The 20,901-nt window shown below is 38.3% G+C and overlaps 1 protein-coding gene across 8 annotated transcripts in view; it reads left to right on the plus strand.

Moving 5' to 3' along the window:
• IL15 (interleukin 15) overlaps window positions 1–20,901 on the plus strand; it is a 93,890-nt gene that overhangs the window by 13,096 nt on the left and 59,893 nt on the right. For 3 of the 8 annotated variants that reach the window (XM_043902487.1, XM_043902488.1, XM_043902489.1), the window contains one exon: window positions 17,274–17,395. The exons of the other annotated variants lie outside the window; for them this stretch is intronic. The gene's annotated coding sequence lies outside the window, so the exon portion shown is untranslated. The remainder of the gene's footprint in view (window positions 1–17,273; window positions 17,396–20,901) is intronic. 8 annotated transcript variants of the gene reach the window in all.

Consider the following 20,901-nt stretch of genomic DNA (forward strand, 5'->3'; position numbering starts at 1 on the left):
CCCTCTCCTCAGATAAATTATACTGGTGGTGCAAAGGATGACAAGAATCATGATGGAGTTGGAAGGGCTAAAGTTTGGAAAACACTGTGTCTTTATGTGCCAGGCACTTGCGTGGTACATGATAAAACTCTAATCATGTTACTTTTGTTGTCAGTAATCTTTCACATGTTGCTGAGAGGTCAGGTAATACTACTAGGTTCTGAGAAAAGGAGTTTGACTGGAAATAAATCATGAGTGATCACATAGCTGTTAGAATGTCCCAGCACATTCTTGTATTGTCAGAATCAGGAAGGGAGATAGAATTTTCTGAGAGTCTTAATTTGGGCCAAACTACAGATAGAATCTTTACATTCATTTTTAGATAATACAGATGAACTTCTTAGATTAATATGCAGGTTTTTAGAACTGACTGAAAAAATAGGATTGTTTAATATTTCTTTTTCCAGTTTTATTATCTGAGAGGATAATTTTATCAATTGCAAAGTAAATGCTTCAGTAAATGAAAGGAAGTAGAAGCAAGCCACACCTTATTTTCTAAATTCCTTCAAATAGAAATACTTTTGTTTTCCTAATTCACTAGTATTTGCTAAGTATTTTGGGAAAAAAGATTCAATAATACAAAAAAAAAATGAGAAAGCTTTTGTAAAAATAGTGGTAGCATTAATAGTTAATTTATTTGGTGCCTCTTTCCCTGGGAGGCCAAGAGAACAAATGTGAAGTCATAGCAATACTATTTGTCACTTCAAAATTTGCAGTAATTCTAATTTTGGGATTTAAAAAAAAATCTATATTTCATATTTTTAACTCTACCTCTAGAAATAAAGATCCTCATGTTCATTGTTTTGTGAAGGACCTCTAACTTCAGACATGTGGTTTTATGTTGGCATGTTAGATTTAATATTGATATAGTTCTCTTCTATACTTTGACCTCTCTTAATTCCAGACACATGCTTCGGCCTCTGTAGTTCATAAAGCATTGGCTTGTAGGGATGGTTTTGAATCAGGTAGGATAACAACAGACCAGAAACTCTTCCAGACAATAGCAGGTATTTATGATTTATTGAATACTGTCTCTGTACTTGGCTGTCTACCAAGTGCTGTGAGAGATAAACACATGAACCAAACATGATGGCTTTTAAGAACTTATTATCTAGTGGAGCAATGGATATTTGTATATGAAGAGCCAAGTTACCCAGGACACACTGTCTGTTCTCTGAACAATCCATATTTTCTTTCATTGCTAAATGCACAGACATGCACATCCCTCATTGAGAATACTTCATCAAACATCTCTTCCTCACCTCTTTGTCCTGCCTCACTTACCTGGTCCAGGTGTCTCATTTTGATATTGTTTTCTCTGGGAATACTTCCAAGACTCCAAGATTGGGTTAGGTATCTCCCATTCTTAATTTCATGTAATAAATATTTCAGAACAGTTGGCCCTCTCTATCTTTTGGGTGACATAACCTCAGGATCAACCAACTGCAGATCAAAAATACTCAAAAAAAAAAAAAAAAGATCTAAAAGGTTCCATAAAGCAACTTGAATTTGTGGCTCACTGGCAACTATTTACATAGCATTCATATTTAGTTAGGTATTATAAGTAATTTATGGATGGTTCAAAGGAGAAGGAAATGGCAACCCACTCTGGTGTCCTTGCCTGGAGAATCCCATGGACAGAGGAGCCTGGTGGGTTGCAGTCCATGGGGTTGCAAAGAGTCAGGCACACCTGAGGAACTAACACACTTCAAAGTATACAAGAAGATGTGTATAGGTTATAGGCCAATATTCCATCATTTTATATAAGATTAGTATCCATGGGGTTCCTTGGACTAGTCCCTGGTGTAGACAGAAACAGGGCTGTGGTTAGCATTTATTGTCAGCCACGTGGGAAGCACTTCCACTTGTGTAACCCTCTCAAGCTCCTTAAGGTGTTTACATCCTCACCACTTTTCCAGTGATGCAACTGAATCTGCATGAGTTTAGATGACTTGGCCAGGCTCCACCGTGAGATGGAATAAGAGTTTTAACCCAGATCTCTCTCCAGAGCATGAACTCTTCACCTAGTGGGTGTTGCTCAGTGTAAAAACTAATATGAGATATAAAGATTAAATGGGAGGAGATAAAATTATCATTGTTTATAAATGAAAGTTCTGAATATTAACAAACTACTAAAAGTAGTGGGCAAGTTCAGCAAGATTGTCAGGCAAAAGAATAATGGAAAATCAATAATATTTTTCAACACTAAATAAAATGTTAACTAACATAAGAAACAATAGAGTACTCAACACACCAGGAAGACACTTCTATCAAAATCAAACAGAATTTACTTTATGTTTATATGGATGGCCCAGTATTGGAAAATCAATCAATATGATATTAAGGGATATAGAGAAAGTTCTTATCAAACTCTTATTTTCTTTTTCTTTTTAATTAATTTTTATTGGAGTATAGTTGCTTTACAATGTTCTGTTTATTTCTGCTGTGCAGCAAAGTGACTCAGCTATACATATATATATACACCTTCTTTATGGATTTCTTTCCCATTTATGTTTCCACAGAGCACTGAGTAGGGTTCCCTTAGCTATACAGTCTCTTATCCTTCTCCATCAGAGGGCGATGTACTGAAAACCACAATCACAGGAAACTAACCAATCTGATCACATGGACCACAGCCTTGTCTAACTCAATGAAACTATGAGCCATGCCATTTAGGGCCACCCAGGACAGATGGGTCATGGTGGAGAGGTCTGACAGAATGTGGTCCACAGGAGAAGGGAATGACAACCCACTTCAGTAGTCTTGCCTTGAGAACCCCATGAACAGTATGAAAAGGCAAAAAGATAGGACACTGAAAGAGGAACTCCCTAGGTCAGTAGGTACCCAATATGCTACTGCAAATCAGTGGAGAAATAACTCGAGAAAGAATAAAGAGACAGAGTCAAAGCAACAGCAACACTCAGTTGTGGATGTGCCTGGTGATGGAAGCAAGGTCTGATGCTGTAAAGAGCAATATTGCATAGGAACCTGGTATGTTAGGTCCATGAATCAAGGCAAATTGGAAGTGGTCAAACAGGAGATGGCAAGAGTGAACATCGACATTTTAGGAGTCCATGAACTAAAATGGACCGGAATGGGTGACTTTAACTCAGTTGACCATTATATCTACTACTGTGGGCAAGAATCCCTTAGAAGAAATGGAGTAGCCATCATAGTCAACAAAAGTTTGAAATGCAGTACTTGGATGCAATCTCAAAAATGACAGAATGATCTCTGTTTATTTCCAAGACAAACCATTCAATATCACAGTAATCCAAGTCTATGCCCTGACCAGTAATGCTGAAGAAGCTGAAGTTGAATGGCTCTATGAAGACCTACAAGACCTTCTAGAACTAACACCCAAAAGAGATGTCCTTTTCATTATAGGGGACTGGAATGCAAAAGTAGGAAATCAAGAAATACCTGGAGTAACAGGCAGATTTGGCCTTGGAGTACAGAATGAAGCAGGGCAAAGGCTAATAGAGTTTTGCCAAGAGAATGCACTGGTCATAGCAAACATGCTTTTCCAAGAACACAAGAAAAGACTCTACACATGGACATCACCAGATAATCAATACAAAATCAGATTGGTTATATTCTTTGCAGCCAATGATGAAGAAGCTCTATACAGTCAGCAAAAACAAGACCAGGGGCTGACTGTGGCTCAGATCATGAACTCCTTATTGCCAAATTCAAACTTAAAGAAAGTAGGGAAAACCACTAGACCATTCAGGTATGACCTAAATCAAATTCCTTACGATTATACAGTGAAAGTGAGAAATAGATTAAAGGGATTAGATCTGAGAGAATGGAGTGCCTGAACAACTATGGACAGAGGTTAGTGACATTGTACAGGAGGCAGGGATCAAGACCATCTCCAAGAAAAAGAAATGCAAAAAGGCAAAATGGTTGTCTGAGGAAGTCTTAAAAATAGCTGTGCAAAGGAGAAGCTAAAGGCAAAGGAGACAAGGAAAGATATATCCATTTGAATGCAGAGTTCCAAAGAATAGGGAGGAGAAATAAGAAAGCATTCCTCAGTGATCAATGCAAAGAAATAGAGGAAAACAATACAATGGGAAAGACTAGAGATCTCTTCAAGAAAATTAGAGATACCAAGCGAACATTTCATGCAAAGATGGGCTCAATAAAGGACAGAAATGGTATGGACCTAACAGAAGCAGAAGATATTAAGATGAGGTGGCAGGAATTCACAGAACTATGCAAAAAAGATCATCATGACCCAGATAATCACGATGGTGTGATCACTCACCTAGAGCTAGACATTCTGGATTGCGAAGTCAAGTGGGCCTTAGGGAGCATCACTACAAAGCTAGTGGAGGTGATGGAATTCCAGTTGAGCTATTTCAAATCCTAAAAGATGGTGCTGTGAAAGTGCTCCACTTGATATGCCAGCAAATTTGGAAAACTCAGCAGGGGCCACAGGACTGGAAAAGGTCAGTTTTCATTCCAGTCCCAAAAAAGGCAATGCCAAAGAATGATCAAACTACCACTGAATTGCACTCATCTCACAGGCTAGTAAAGTAATGCTCAGTATTCTCCAAGCCAGGCTTCAGCAGTATGTGTACCATGAACTTCCGGATTTTCAAGCTGGATTTAGAAAAGGCAGGGGAATCGGAGATCAAATTGCCAACATCTGTTGGATCATCGAAAAAGCAAGAGAGTTCCAGAAAAACATCTACTTCTGCTTTATTGACTATGGCAATGCCTTTGACTGTGTGGATCACAATAAACTGTGGAAAATTCTTCAAGAGATGGGAATACCAGCCCAGCTGACCTGCCTCATGAGAAATCTGTATGCAACTCAGTAAGCAACAGTTACAACTGGACATGGATCAACAGACTGGTTCCAAATAAGGAAAGAAGTATGTTAAGGCTGTATATTGTCCCCCTGCTTATTTAACTTAAATGCAGAGTTCATCATGTGAAACGGTGGGCTGAATGAAGCACAAGCTAGAATCAAGAATGCCAGGAGAAATATCAATAACCTCACCTATGCAGATGACACCACCCTCATGGCAGAAAGTAAAGAAGAACTAAAGAGCCTCTTGATGAAAGTGAAAGAGAAGAGTGAAAAAGTTGGCTTAAAGCTCAACATTCAGAAAACTAGGATCATAGCATCTGGTTCCATCACTTCATTGCAAATAGGTGGGGAAATAATGGAAACAGTGACAGACTTTATTTTTTGGGGGCTCCAGAATCACTGCAGATGGTGACTGCAGCCATGAAATTAAAAGACGCTTACTCCTTGGAAGAAAAGTTATGACCAACCTAGACAGCATATTAAAAAGCAGAGACATTACTTTGCCTGCAAAGGTCCATCTGGTCCTTTGTTTTTCCAGTAGTCATGTATGGATGTGAGAGTTAGACTATAAAGAAAGCTGAGTGCTGAAGAACTGACGCTTTTGAACTATGGTGCTGGACTCTTGAGAGTCCCTTGGACTGCAAGGAGATCCAACCAGTCTATCCTAAAGGAAATCAGTCCTGAATATTCGCTGGAAGGACTAATGCTGAAGTTGAAACTCCAATACTCTGGCCACCTGATGCAAAGAACTGACTCATTGGTAAAGACCCAGACGCTGGGAAAGATTGAAGGTGGGAGGAGAAGTGGATGACAGAGGAATAGATGGTTGGTTGGCATTACTGACTCAATGGATATGAATTTGAGTAAACTCCAGGAGTTGGTGATGGACAGGGAGGCCTGGTGTGCTACAGTCCATGGGGTCGCAGAGTCGGACACGACTGAGCAACTGAACTGAACTGAACTGAACTGAACTGAGCTATACAGTAGGTTCTCATTAGTTATCTATTTTATCTTAAATAAGAGCTTGATAAAGTTCGATGGGATCATCCAAATAAATACATGAATGGATTAATAATATCAACTAGAAAATCTCTAGTAAACATCACACATAATATATAGAACTTTAAAAAGCATTTTCTTTACTTTTTAGACATTTCAATGCAACTATTTAATTAGGAACTGAAGACCAAAATAATAGTAACAACTCATTTTCATGGAGTATTCACTATGTGCTAAGCCATATTTTAAGTGCTTTATCTGTTTTGCTTATTTAAATATTAATAGACTCTTAAGGGTCTTCCCTGGTGGTACTACTGATAAAGAACCCACCTGCCAATGCAGGAGACATAAAAGATGCAGGCTTAATCCCTGGGTTGGGAAGATCCCCTGGAGAAGGACATGACAACCAACTTCAGTATTCTCTCCTGTTGAGTCCCAAGGACAGAGGAGCCTAGAGGGCTATACCATCTCAAAGAGTCGGACACACACAGAGACTCTTCTTTACTTATCTTTGTTTCCTATATCTTTTTGCTTCCTCCCCAAATTATTTCAAACAGGGTAAATGAAGGGTGAATTTTTCAGAGGTCTCATATGCCTGTGGATATTCTCATTTTGTCTGCACATTTAAATAATGGCTTCCTTGGATATTTAATACTAGGTGCAAGGCTATTTTTCTTCAACACTGTGGGGACTCTATTATCTTCTTGCATTTGGTGTTTCTTTCAAGAAGCCTGATGTCTGTCTGACTTTTGTCTGCTTTCACTGTACTGAATATTTCCAAGGTTCCTCCTTGGCCTGAATATTCTTGAATGCACTAGAATATTCCTGACTCTCAGTTTTTAATTTATCTTCCCTGCTACTCTGTTATCTTCTTTATTTTGAGGTCTTATATTTGCAATTTTAGAAACATCTTGATTACTATATTCTCATTTCTGTCCTTTTATTTTGTTTGCAGACCACAAGTGGACAGAAGTTGAAATTTCTGCTCTCATCTTCCATGTCATTTGACTCTTCCTTCATTTTCCTTATCTAATTGTTAGGCCCTAATGCGTCTGAGGACAATGCTTGATCCAACTGTGTAGCTCATTCTCTCACTCTACAGTGGTTTTTCATCCTGCATTCAAGCTATTTGGCTAATTCCTTACTTTATCACTTATTTTTAAAATATTTATTATACCCATTTATTTCTTCACAATTTCTTCCTCTTGACTCATGTTTCCAAAATCCTTCTTACTGCTCCAGTATTTATTATTTTTTAAAAAAAAATTGTTGGAGTATAGTTGATTTGTAATGTTGTGTTAGTTGCAGCTGTATAGCCAAATGAATCAGTTGTACATATATACATATTCAGTCTTTTTATATTCTTTTCCCATTTGGGTCATTATAGAGTATTACGTAGAGTTCCCTGTGCAATACGGTAGGTTCTAATAGTTATCTATTTTATATATAGTAGTATGTACAAAGCAACTATACCCCAATTTAAAAAAAAAGATGCATTCTGGGGGAAGGTGAGGGATAAATTGGGAGATTGAGATTGACGGGTACACGCTGCAAGGTGTTTATTATTTTTTAAAATTCTTGTTTAAATTCTTAGTTCTTCCATTAGGCTTTCCCCATCTGGCATATATTTTTCTAGTTTTTGTCACTCTTTTATGGAATTCCCTATATATTGTTCCTTGTAAGATTATATTTCTTAAATTAATATCTTTGTTAGCCTAGTGTTATCAGCTGAAAGACAAAGCCCTCAGCTCTTGACAGTTCTCCAAATGTGTTGGGTGGGGCACCAACAGGTTGAAGACACTCTGTTGTCATTGTTGTTGTTGAGTTGCTAAGTCGTGTCCAACTCTTTGCAACAATATGGGCTGCAGCACGCCAGGCTTCCCTGTCCCTCACTGCCTCCTGGAGTTTACTCAGTTTCTTGCCCATTCAGTCAGTGGTGCTATCTAACCATTTCATCCGCTGCTGCCCCTTTCTCCTTTTGCCTTCAATCTTTCTTGGCATCAGGGTCTTTTCCAATGACTCTTCTCATCAGGTGGCAAAAGTATTGGAGTTTCAGCTTCAATATCTGTCCTTCCAGTGAATATTCAGGGTTGATTTCCTTTTGGATGAACTGGTTTGATCCCCTTGCTGCCCAAGGAACTCTCAAGAGTTATTTCCAGCACCACAGTTCAGAAGCATCAATTCTTCTGAAGACTTTTTACTGGATTTAACAGTTCCATGGCTCTGTACTCTTCCAACACCTTGTTTTCCAGATATCCTTCCCAGTCTTTTGCTATTGGTGCCCTGCTCTCTGGTAGTTATGATGGAAAAATCAGTGTTCTAATGATAAGAGCAATGTTCATAATGTTCTAATGATGAATAGAATAGAAGGATGCTGATCTGCATGGAGTCCAGTAAGAGAAAAGATAGTGACCATCACCATTATTTACATGAGGCCAAAGAGACTGGTTTTATTTCTACAAAGACGAATGTTTGTGATCCCAGCACATGGTTGTGATACTTTTAATGCTATTTGCTTAGAAGGCTATGTCCTATAGCTGAATGAAGATAATTTTCTATCTCATAGCTATAGTCTATGAAACTTTTTAGTTTGTTCACTGAAGTTAATAGTGCAGCCTCTGTTATTTAGGAATAGCTCTGATGCAAGAAGCAACCTCCTACATTTACCTTTTTATAATCCCTTATGATAACAAACAAAAAAGCTCTCAAAAGAAATCTAACATCTTAAACTACAAAAATGCAGCCATCTTGGGCATCTTGTACAAGTACACCCAGCAGAAAGGGTCAAAATCTTAAAGACTCTAACAAATATATAATCCCATAGAAGGAATTGAGTATTTCAATCCCGTGGAGGCACAGTAAATACTTGATGATGTCTATAGCTCCAGGAGTTGGTGATGGACAGGGAAGCCTGGCATGCTACAGTCCATGGGGTCAACAAAGAGTTGGACACGACTGATCAACTGAACTGAACTGAAGTAAAAACAGAGAAAAATGGAGAACAAAGTTTAGAAAGAATAAAGGAATAGCAGTCTATTCATAGTAGTAGTTTTAGTAGCCATTAAATAAGAATATTTAATAATCTCATGTCTGTGTCTTTAACAAAATCATCTATAACATTTTTCTAGATTTCATATATAAGTATTAATAATATACAATATTTGTTTTTCTCTTTCTGACTTACTTCACTCTATATATGATAGTCTCTAGGTCCGTCCACATCCCTGCAAATGATCCAGTTTTGTTCTTTTTCATGACTGAGTAATATTCCATTGTATAAACATATCAAGGGGGAAAGGGGAAGGTAGGATGAATTGGGAGGTTGAGAATGATGTATATACACTATTTATACCATATATAAGATAGATAACTAATAAGAACCTACTGTATAGCTCAGGGAACTCTACTTAATCCTTTCTGGTGACCTACATGGGAAGGAAACCCAAAATAGAGAAGATACATGTATATGTATAGCTGATTCACTTTTTGTTTACAGTAGAAACGATTACAGCATTGTAAAGGAACTATACTCCAATAAAAATTCACTCAAAAAAAGAATATTTAATGAGACCTATGAAAGAAGAGGTAGAGAGCTAAAACTGCTTTAAGTCTCCTAACTGAAGGGCAGCCATTCTGTTGACTGTTCCCGGATAATGACACACAGCTCTAGTGGAAAAGAAGGAACCCACTGGTGCTGAAAAGGTCGGGAATTTCCACTGCCCAGTCCAGGGAAGAGAAGGCCAGCAGCCCCACGGACCACATAGGACTTGGGAATGTAAGCACGCTGCCAGTTGAATAAACTTGATTGATAGAAACATCCAGCCGCCTAGTTTTGTAAGCACTACTGCTTTGCTCTGTAGACTTGAGAAGTTTAAACTACTTGTCAGGAAGGAACCTACAAGCAATGCCTTAGAAACAAGACCTTTGGGATTACTACAGCAAATCTGTGGCCATGGTGTTGATTCAGAGATTCAATGCTTGGGATAAATCATTTCACCCATTGCATAAAAAGCCCAATATTTGGAATGGGAAATATCAGAGGCCTAATATCAGCAAGAAATATAAAACCATAGGAGAATGGTAACCAGCTCTTGTGAACTGGAAATGGGTTGCTGAGGAATTATCGGGCTAAAGTACATATGTGGTTAATAAAAGATCAAGTTTGACTTAGGGTTTTTTTTCTCTTAATTTTAAGTGTTTCTGGGATTGTGGTAATTGTCCTTTTTGCTTCTGTTAGAGATCGGTGAGAAGCAAGAGAAATGTTTGAATCCAGTTATTTGCCAGCAGGAGATGTGCTGTATAATTAAGCTGTCGTTTTCACTGATAGGTTATTATCAGCAGGTAATAAGAAATGCACATCATTATAAATTGTCACACGGCATTTCATGCCACAACAGATGAGGTATGTCTTCCACGGCAGCACCAAGCAATCATGTAGAGATTGGTGCCATTATGGCAGTTATAAATCACAACATACACTTTAATAGTTAAACAATTATCTGTAGTGGCAGTACTGGAAAATTGTTTAGTAATGATTGGCTGACTTTTATGATGAAGAATAATTTTGATATGGATCGTTTTCTATAAAACCTGAAGAAGGCAAAAGAAGAACACTCATTTGAAACATGTACTTAGGAGCTTTTTGGTTTGGAGCTCATTTATCTTTAACTGCAAATATTTGAAGGATCAGAAAGTCACCAAAATAGCTTTCCATATATAATTTTAGAGAGTTTAAAATTATTATGTATTTCATATTTTTATTCTAGGTAGATAGATACTACATAATAAGACTAAGGACACCCAAAATCAAGTCTATCTGATTTTCTCTTTGGAAAGCCATGAGTTAGCAAGGGAATGTCTGGGCTTAAGGGATAAAAGGAAAATACTGCTTTGTTCTTGAAGGGCTAAAGCTAAAGTTTTGTCTTCCATCTTTCTGTTTCCTTTCTCTTGGTATTATTCCTTTGTTATTTTTCTTCTCTTTCTTCCCTCGTCACAATTCTTATGTTATTCAAAAATGAGCTCAAGGCTACCCACTATAAAAACTTCATGTGGACTGACCCAACTTTCTTTTATCCTTTAATTCTGTTGTCTTAGACTTTGCTCTACTCATGGAAAAGTTTAATAGACCTCTTTGTGAGAATTGTATTTTATTTTTTTTCAGGAAGTATTATTATTTTTTAATAAATTTATTCATTTTAATTGGAGTCTAATTACTTTACAATATTGTATTGGTTTTGCCATACATTGACATGAATCCACCACGGGTGTGCATGTGTTCCCCATCCTGAACCCTCCTCCCAGCTCCCTCCCCATCCCATCCCTCTGGGTTATCACAGGGCACCAGCCTCGAGCACCCTGTCTCATGCATGGAACCTGGACTGGTGATCTGTTTCTTTGTGGGAATTTTAAAATCATATCAAGGGGTTTATGTGTTTCTAACTAGACCATTGCAGGCCAAAGTATCAAAATGTTTATTCACAAAATTTGGCCCAGTGAAGAGCTTGCCCCAGAATGTAAATGCACCATACCACTAACATGTATTTAGTTCATCTGACTTTTTTTTCTCTAACAAGACTTTTCTGAAGAAAGATTTAGTGCATGCTTGCTTCATTATAAACTGGTATTTGAATAGCATTGACCTAGACTGTTAGAATGTTAAAGGCCACTTTGTTACTTTCCAGTCCCATGGGAGGGGTGGAAGAGCCTGTTTGGGAGGGACAAGATGACTGGCTCATGGTGAGGTGTAATATTCACAGTAGTGATAGTCACTGAGAGGTAACATTTTACCTGTTCACTGTGTCCTATGAAATCTGCACGAAAGAGCTTGTTTGAGCCTCACAATAACCCAATGAGGTTAGTTTTCTCATTTTCCCTATTCTCCAAATGAGGAAACTGAGGCTCTAAGAGACCAACTTTCCCTAAACCGTACTTCTAGTAGGTGCCTAAGTTGGAATTCAACCCATTTATGTCTGAAATCAGTTTCTGTACTATACCTAGAACAGTGTTATCCAGAAGTTTTCACAGTGATGAAAATGTTCTCTGTCTGCCGTGTCCAGTCTGGTACCCACTAACCATGTGTGACTTTTGAGCCCTTGAAATGTGGCTGGCTCAACTAGGGATGTGAATTTCTAGTTGCATTTCATTTTAATTAATTTACATTTATATTTGAATAGCCACATGTGGCTAGTGGCCATTGTATTGGACAGCGCCACTTCAGATGCTTTTAAGTGTTGCTGACTATAGGTTTATAAGGGGAAAACTAAACCAGGAAAATACATTAAGAGAATGTGCTAGTCTTTCTCCATTTTTAGAATTTCCCTAGACCTCAAATTTAAAAAAAAAATTTTTTTCAGGAAGGAAGGACGGCTTTAAATCTATCGCTATATAGAGGCAGTAGGATTCAATTAAAAAACAGACAAATGATCTACCATCTCCTCTGGTTCAGACACTCCACTGGGCTTTGGGAATTATGAATAAATGAATAAAATATGATTTCTGTCTTCAAGGAGCTCACAGTACAAATAACTTTGTAGAGGATGTTATACATTTTCCAGAGTTTCTTCATATATGATTAGACAAAGTATTTAAATATCTGCTACCTAATATTTTGCAGTGTTTTGCTTTTAATTTTTAATAGTTTAATTGTTTGAAGAGGTCATCTATTTCCATAGTTTAAAATTAAAATGTCAAAGTGCTTTTAATTTTCTTCTATAGAAACAACTAGTGCTATCATTTTCTAATGTATGCCTTTACAAATATTTTATGCATGCAGAAGAAAATGTACACATATATTTAATCCTTCCCTTTTTTTAGAACAAAGTACACACAGTCACCTAACCTTGCTGTTTGGACTAAAAATATATACTTTGGATACTTTTTCATTCTAGGACTTAAAGAATTTCTTATTTCTTTCCATGGATTCATAATATTTCATGAAATGTCATAATTTATATCAACATTCCTCTGTTGTTTTCTTTATCATTCCCCCATTGTTATGTACATTCTTTTGCCATTACGGGAGGGATTGACATGCGGAACTTTACCAATTATATTCTCATGTGAGCTAGAGTGAACTGCATTCATGTTTACCAGAGCATATTCCATAGAGTACAGATCTCAGATGTTCAATGTAAGAAGAGGGTTCTGTGGTTAAATAACTTCTGGATATTCATTGAAGATTCACAGTGCACATTGTCAAATTAAAGGTTATCTCCCCCACCCCAATCTATGTAGGGTTGATCCAAGTGTTTCTCAGCCATACATTTTCTCAGCTAAGAGAATATAATCTTTTTGTAGACTGGCTTCCCTGGGAAGCAGACTCTGAGACAGAATTGTACATGCAGGAGTATCACGGGGTGTGTCCTCAGGAACACCCGATGGAAATGAGGGGGATGGAAGTAAGTGGGTAGAAGGACAAGTTGAACTGCAGTGCAGTTGGAGCAAAGACCTCAGCCAGTCAATCCCAAAAGGAGTTCTCTGAAGCTCGATGACCCTTTAGGAGTGCTCCAACTCCAGGAAAGGAGGCCAGGTCTCCAGGGAGGGGACCACTGAGGGCATCTCTGCAGAGACTCAGCTCTGAGCTCTCAGCTAGGGAGTGCCTCCATGTTCACTACAGTTCTGCCGAGCGTCTTTGCACCTTTTATGGAAAGGCATAACAATCCTTAGATGGCTTTGCTGGTCAGAGGAAGGCCTTTCCTTTGGGAACTATTTATCCTCTTTGACATACGGGTGCCTGGATGGAAGTTGTTTAGAGTATCAAACACTCTTTGATTCTGTTCCATTTCAGTGTGTACAAATTGAAGTCCAAAGTAAGAGATAAAAATTTTTCCCAAACATGCATTTGGCCACAGAGAAGCCAGTGATCTGGATCGGTCAGCCTTAACTGCTATGTGGAGATGGAGGACATGCATTGTTATGGCATTTTCAAGAGTGTTGCATTAGTTGAGGCAGGTTGTTGGGGCAAATGGCAGCAGAGCTGAGTTGAATTTGGTTTTAAATATTTTCATTACCCCTTCTTAGGTATTTCCTGAAGAAGCTTGCCTCCTATTTTCTAGAAACATTAGCCCTTGTTGCTAATAATTGAAAGATTAGGCAACAGAGGACATGAAAGGCAGGGATCTATCTAGCTTTAAATCAGAGGTGTAGGTGCTCTTATTCATCCTCTCTTTTGAAACTTAAAAGGGTAAACGTACATGTGTGTGAAGTTGCTTCAGTTGTGTCCAACTCTTTGCAACCCTGTGGACTGTAGCCCACGAGGCTTCTCTGTCCATGGATTCTCCCAGCAAGAATACTGGAGTGGGTTGCCATTTACTTCTTTAGGGGAATCTTCCCGACCCAGGGATCAAGCCCATGTCTCTTATGTCTCTTGCATTGGTAGGTGGGTTCTTTACCACTACTGCTACCTGGGAAGCCCAGGGGGTAGCCAAAAAGTCATAGCAACTCTCAGGGTCCTTCCTTTTGAGAATCAGATGGGTCTGAGTGCTCATCCTGTGCCTTTCAGCATATTTGCTGATTTCATTCTCATGCATCCTGTGGAATTCTCAGTTGTGTGCCTATCCAGGAAGCTTATTTCTTGGTTTCAGAGGGAAAATGCCCAAGGAAGAGATCTCTCTTAGGCGTTCCTGATCAAGTTGATGAATGTTTGTAGAATGGATGGGAAAATATCCAAGAAAAATCTCAAAGAATACGTTCTTCTGAGATAATAGAGTTCAGTTCAGTTCAGTTCAGTCGCTCAGTCGTGTCCGACTCTTTGCGAGCCCATGGACTACAACATGCCAGGCTTCCCTGTCCATTGCCAACTCCCAGAGTCTATCCAAACTCATGTCCGTTGAGTTGGTGATGCCATCCAACCATCTCATTCTCTGTCGTCTCCTTCTCCACCTGCCCTCAATCTTTCCCAGCATCAGGGGCTTTTCCAATGAGTCAGTTCTTTGCATCAGGTGGCCAAAGTATTGGAGTTTCAGCTTCAGCATCAGTCCTTCCAATGAACACCCAGGACTGATCTCTTTTAGGATGGACTGGTTGGATCTCCTTGCAGTCCAAGGGACTCTCACGAGTCTTCTCCAATACCACACTTCAAAAGCATCAGTTCTTCGGCACTCAGCTTTCTTTATAGTCCAATTCTCACATCCATACATGACTACTGGAAAAACCATAGCCTTGACTAGATGGACCTTTGTAGGCAAAGTAATGTCTCTGCTTTTTAATATGCTGTCTAGGTTGGTCATAACTTTCCTTCCAAGGAGTAAGCGTCTTTTAATTTCATGGCTGCAGTCACCATCTGCAATGATTTTGGTGCCCCCCAAAAATAAAGTCTATCACTGTTTCTACTGTTTCCCCATCTATGGCAATATGAAGTGATGGGACCAGATGCCATGATCTTAGTTATCTGAATGTTGAGCTTTAAGCCAACTTTTTCACTCTCCTCTTTCACTTTCATCAAGAGGCTCTTTAGTTCTTCACTTTCTGCCATAAAGGTGGTGTCATCTGCATATCTGATATTTCTTCTGGCAGTCTTGATTCCAGCTTGTGCTTCATCCATATGATGATGTCCTCTGCATGTAAGTGAAAAAAGCAGGGTGACAATATACAGCTTTCACGTAGTCCTTTTCCTATTTGGAACCAGTCTGTTGTTCCATATCCAGTTCTAACTGTTGCTTCCTGACCTGCATACAGATAATAGAAGTAGGAAGAAAAACCAGGACTAAGGAGTTGGCTGTTGTATGAGCATGATGCAGAGGAGAAAGCAAAAATAAGAGGGAGATAAAGGTTTGGTTAATGACTGTGTCTTAAGATCAACTTTTAAGTTGAATAAACATTTTTCTCAAAAATCTTTTTTTCTTTCAACAAAAATCTTCATAAGGATTCTTGTTATTCTTATTGTTGTATAATAGTAAAGGATTAGGTGAAAGATTGTTAAAAAGGGAATTTGAAAGGGAATAAACTATAAAAGTCACTTCTAGAGAGTGGGAGAAATGATAGAATAGGAATTTGCCTTAAAGTGATCCAAAATGAGTTACTGTTTTTGAACAGTCATTGCCTCTTCCTTTTTCCTTCATAACACATGGTATCAAAGACCTAGGTATGCTGACTCTTCAGTGTTTCAGGTACAACTTCTTTCATCTTTCATAATCCATTTGTAATTATCCATTCACAAAATTATCAGATCAGGTAGCATCTTGGTCACTTCCAATTATTGATTTGTCTAGTCCATTTAAAATTCCAGTCTCATCTCCAGATGTTCACTCAGCTCAAGTTAAGCCTGTGGGACCAGTTGAGGGAAGAGGGTGTGGTCCACATCTTCATGCTTTTTAACCTCCTTCTGGTTTTAAGCACTGGAAGTTGAGGGCCTAGAGGGTGGTGAAGGTCAGACATACCAGATGGCTCCTGACTTAACTAGGCTATTCTCTGTTAGCTGTTGCTTCCCTTCCTGGCTAACAGGAACAGGTTATTGATACGTTCTGTGTGGGAGGTTCCAGAATTGGGCTTTCCCTGCCCTTTCAGATCTGTACCCCCTGGGGAGGGGGTACAGCACAAGATCAAGATGCCAGCTGATTGAGTTCTCTGGGCGAAGCCTCCCTTCCTGGCTTGCAGATGGCTGCCTTCTTGCTGTGTCTTCATGAGGTGTAGAGAGAGAGGAAGGAAACAAGTGCTCTAATACCACTTCTCATAACTCCACGTTAATCCCATCATGAGGGTCCCACCCTTATAACCTCGTTTAACCCTAGTCACCTTCCAAACCCCATCTTCAAATACCATTACAATGGGGGCTAGGGCCTCAAGAATTCTGGTGAGACACAGCTCCGTTTATAACACAGTGCCTCTTGTGTATAGTCCCATAGTACTTCCTGTCGTGTTGCTGACTGGTGATCCAATCATTGCCTCTCACTTCCCATGCTAGTATTTTCGTCTTCTGTATATGGACCAGTCATGGGGTCTTGGGGTGGAGTTGATGGTTTTGAGGTAGGAGAAGTAGAGTAAGGGTTTGCCTGCCTCTGAATTCTCCCTGGAGTAGGTGTCTAGACATAGATACAAAACTCTCTTTAGAATGTAGGGCAGCTTAATGCTTCTTTATCCCCCAGTATGTGGTTCTCATCACCAGTTCCAGGGCAAGAGTAAAAAAATCCTCCAGGGCAAGAGTAAAAAAATCCTCCTTTTAAATAATGTATGATTATTTTTTCCCCAAATAAAGCAGCTATATTCAACATGGATGTGAGTTAAATTATGAGGAAAACTGAAGATTTTAGGGACAATTAATTTTAAAAAGTTCCTATTGTCTTCTGAAGCCCTCTCCATATGAGTCTTCCTGTCTTTTCCAGCATCATCAGATGCAGAAGTAATTATAAATTCAAAGAAGGGAAGATTATTCAGTACATAATTTTTAATCTCTTTATCCTGCCCTTGACCCCTACAGAATCCATTTCTACATATGGTCACGTGGCTCTTCAAAATAATGTCTCATCATGTGCCATGTTGGTGATGTCACAGGAAGTCAAGAAGTCAATGTTAGCAGATAGCCAGCATATAGGAAGTCATGTAAGTAAAGTTTTAAGAATTACATCATACAGTACAGACCCATTTATGTAATAATGGAATTAACAATAATGATGATGTGGCAAACAAAGAGATATTATATATGTACCTGAGATTTTTAAGAAGTGAGCATCTTAGTAAAAACTAAAATGCCATTCGTCACAGAAGGTTGAAAGCATTTTCTGAGGACAGAGAACATTATAACAGGACAAACAACATAACAGAGGTAGGCAAATTTTCTTCTGAAAAAAGCCAGACAGTCAATATTTTAGGCTTTTCCAGCCAAATGATGTCCACTGCAACTACTCAACTCTACCCTTATATACTGAAAGTATTAGGAAAGTATAGACATAGATGGGCATGGCTTTATCCTAACAAAACTTGTATTAACCAAAACAAATGGCAAGTGAAATTTGGCCTGTGGGTCAGTTTGCCAACCCTTCGCATATTAGTTGAAGAAATTGTGCCTCTCACTTTTTGCTGTTATTAAGTCAAGTTTAAAGAAACTAGTGTACTTAGAATTAGATAATAAAGGTAATGCAGCGATCCAATCTCTGAATGATTTTACAAAGGTAAGGAGATCAGAGAATAATATAGATAGAGGTCTAGAATGACTATTTGAAACTTTTGAAAAGTAAGAGCAATGTAAAATCAAGTAGTCTCAAGAACTAAACAAAATAAAGTCACAGAAATGGAAATCCAAGGAAATAGCTTCTTTTTGATAAAGTGAACACTTGTGTTTAATTTTACTTTCAGTTATAACTCTGTTAGAAAAATTCTAGTACCATGTGTTTAGATCAGAATATGCAGTAGAGTAAATACAGGGGTTTATGAAAAGTGAAACCCTTTATGAGAATCCTAAGAGGAAAAAAAGTAATTCCTTTCTTATGCAATCATTTCTGGCCTACTAAGATAATAAAGTGAATATAAATTGAAAGAAAAAGAAGGAAGAAAATGTCCTTTGTTTACAAAGTAAGACATATCTTCTAACTCCATGTGTTTCTTTGAAACTGCTCTGTTTCATAGAATTTTTATTAAGAATTCCCTAAACTTGAGAAACAACTTACTGACAGTCTTAGAGATAAACATTTTATGTGTAGCTACCACTGAAGACTCAAAGAAGAAGTTGGAGAGCCCTTTGGATGTTGAGGAATAGAACTTGGGACATTTTTGTCACGGCAACATAGCTCTAAATTGTCACTGTTTATGAAAATGAATAAACATGTTATTTAAAAAATTCCATTATGATCAATTCTGGGGCAAAAACCAGGGGAATTTTCATTAAGTGAAATCATACTTGAAATATGCAAGAAATTAAGCAGGAATGTCCCCTCAGTTGATTTGAAGTCATAACAAAAGTACTTTCTGTTCACTGGAATTTTTTATTCCTAGTTTTTGAGCAGGTGGTTTCTTGAGTTTAGGGATTCTTAATAAAAATGCAGAGCAGCTTCCTTTGGGGTCCTTAAAAACAACCCTTCTGATGGTTTGTGGAGGCCTGCAATAGCTGTTCTTATCTGTGGGAGAGCGTCTCAAGATTTTTGTTTTATTGTTATCTTTCTGATTATCAAAATAACGTGCTCACTATCATAAGAGTGAAGAGTACAGAAAAGTATAAAGTGAGAAAAACATTAGCACTAATGCAATAACTAAGAGGCAGATTATTACATGAGTCTTTCCAGGGCTATTTTTTTCTACATGGTTGATATAAAAAATATTGAAAATTTGCCTTGTACTTTTGTCTAACAGCAAACTGTGACATTTCCTTGTGATATTACATAAGTTGATATTACTTTTCATGTGTATATAATACTTCAATTTAAATGTATCATAACCTATTATAATGTCATTAATTTAATGTTATTAAAAGAAAACTTCAGTAAGTATATTTTTTAATAAATCTCTGACCAGATTTTTGAAATTTTTATTAGGAATATTTTCTAGGAGAATTCAAATGTTTAAAGTTATAAATGGTATGCAAGACATATTCCAGAAAATATGTACAGATTTACGTCTTCATCATCCCGTTGTGAGTCTTGGTGACACTACATTCTCCTCAATGTTGACATTTAACAATTTTAAAGCAATCTTTCCTGGTTCCATGATGAGCAGTGGATTGGACCAAATATAATTCTCATCTTGGAAATCATGCATTAATAGAATGGGTCTGGGGAAAGACTCACAAACTAAGTCTAAAGCAAAACTCAGAGATAGTGAAAAAACTGTAAAATCTGAAGTGAAAAGCTGTAAAATCCAAACCCATGGGCTGTAGACTAAAGCACCTGAGGCTGGTGACATTTGCACAGGAAGTTCTACTGCGGGACTGAGAGAAATGGAACTATGGGGGGCGCCCTGTGATGACATTTGTCAGCAATCACCAACGGGAAGGAAAGAGCCCAGTTCTGCATGGGGACTGAGCTTGAGCAGGGAGTCATTGCCAGGAGAAACGGAGAAAGGTTCTTTGTCCCCATGAGTGGCAGATCTCAGAAAACACATTTTTCAAAAAGGAGGGAAATGCATTGGTACGAAGTGGCTGTGTCCCTCAGGGACAGGTGGGGTCGGGTACCAGATCATATCCTGGATTTCCTGCATGGGGTTTCCTCCTGATGGAAATGTGGGCAGGTTCACAGGCTGTCTGGCTAATCTTTGCCCAGTGGGATGTAGGAGTTAGTAACACATTCTTGCAAATCTTGCCCCTTCCTCTGCCTGGGGTTGACTACAAAGGTACCGTTTCTGCAGCTCTGTGCCCTAAAGAATGGCCAGCCTGCCTGGGCACTTCCTTCTAGGGGCTTCCTGTCCTGCTGCTTTCCCATTTTTAGCTTCTCTTGCCTTCTTGGAAGTGCAGTATTTACTAGAATCCTTTTTCTGTGCCTAATGATGATGTCACATCTTTTTTATTTGCTTGAATTCTGTTGGAATTTCTTTGGATTCGTGAGTTCTTTAAGAAGTCTATTTATTTTTCACACAATTGAGAATTGAGAAAATAAACTAAGAGTTTATTATTGATTTCACAGCCAGAATTCTATCAGATAATAAACACTGAATAATTTTAGTTCCTTAAATGTAATGACTTGCTTTGTGGTCCATCACATGGTTACCTTTGGCAAATATTCCAGAAGTAGAAGAGTGAATTTTTCCATTTTGAGGTACAATGCATCATACATGTCAGTTAGGTCAAGTTTTTTTTTTTTCAGGCCTACTCTATCGTTGATGAATTTTCTTTCTCTGTTGTTCTCTTAGCTTTTGAGAGAGATATTTTAAAGTCACCCAGATGATGGTGAATTTGCCTTTTTCTCTTTTCTCTAGTTCTACTAGCTTTGCTTTATAACTTTAAAGCTCTAATTTTTAGGAGGCTGCATTTTTTATCATGATATACCCCTGGTGGATGGACCTTTTACTGGGTATGAAATGCCCACCTATCTTTCTAGTAAATGACTGGCCTTCAAGTCTGCTTTATCCAAAATTAGTAGAGCTGCCCCAGCTTATTTTTTTTCAGTGTTTGCATGATACAT

The sequence above is a fragment of the Cervus elaphus genome, chromosome 5, assembly GCF_910594005.1.
Source record: "Cervus elaphus chromosome 5, mCerEla1.1, whole genome shotgun sequence".
Lineage (NCBI taxonomy): Eukaryota > Metazoa > Chordata > Mammalia > Artiodactyla > Cervidae > Cervus > Cervus elaphus.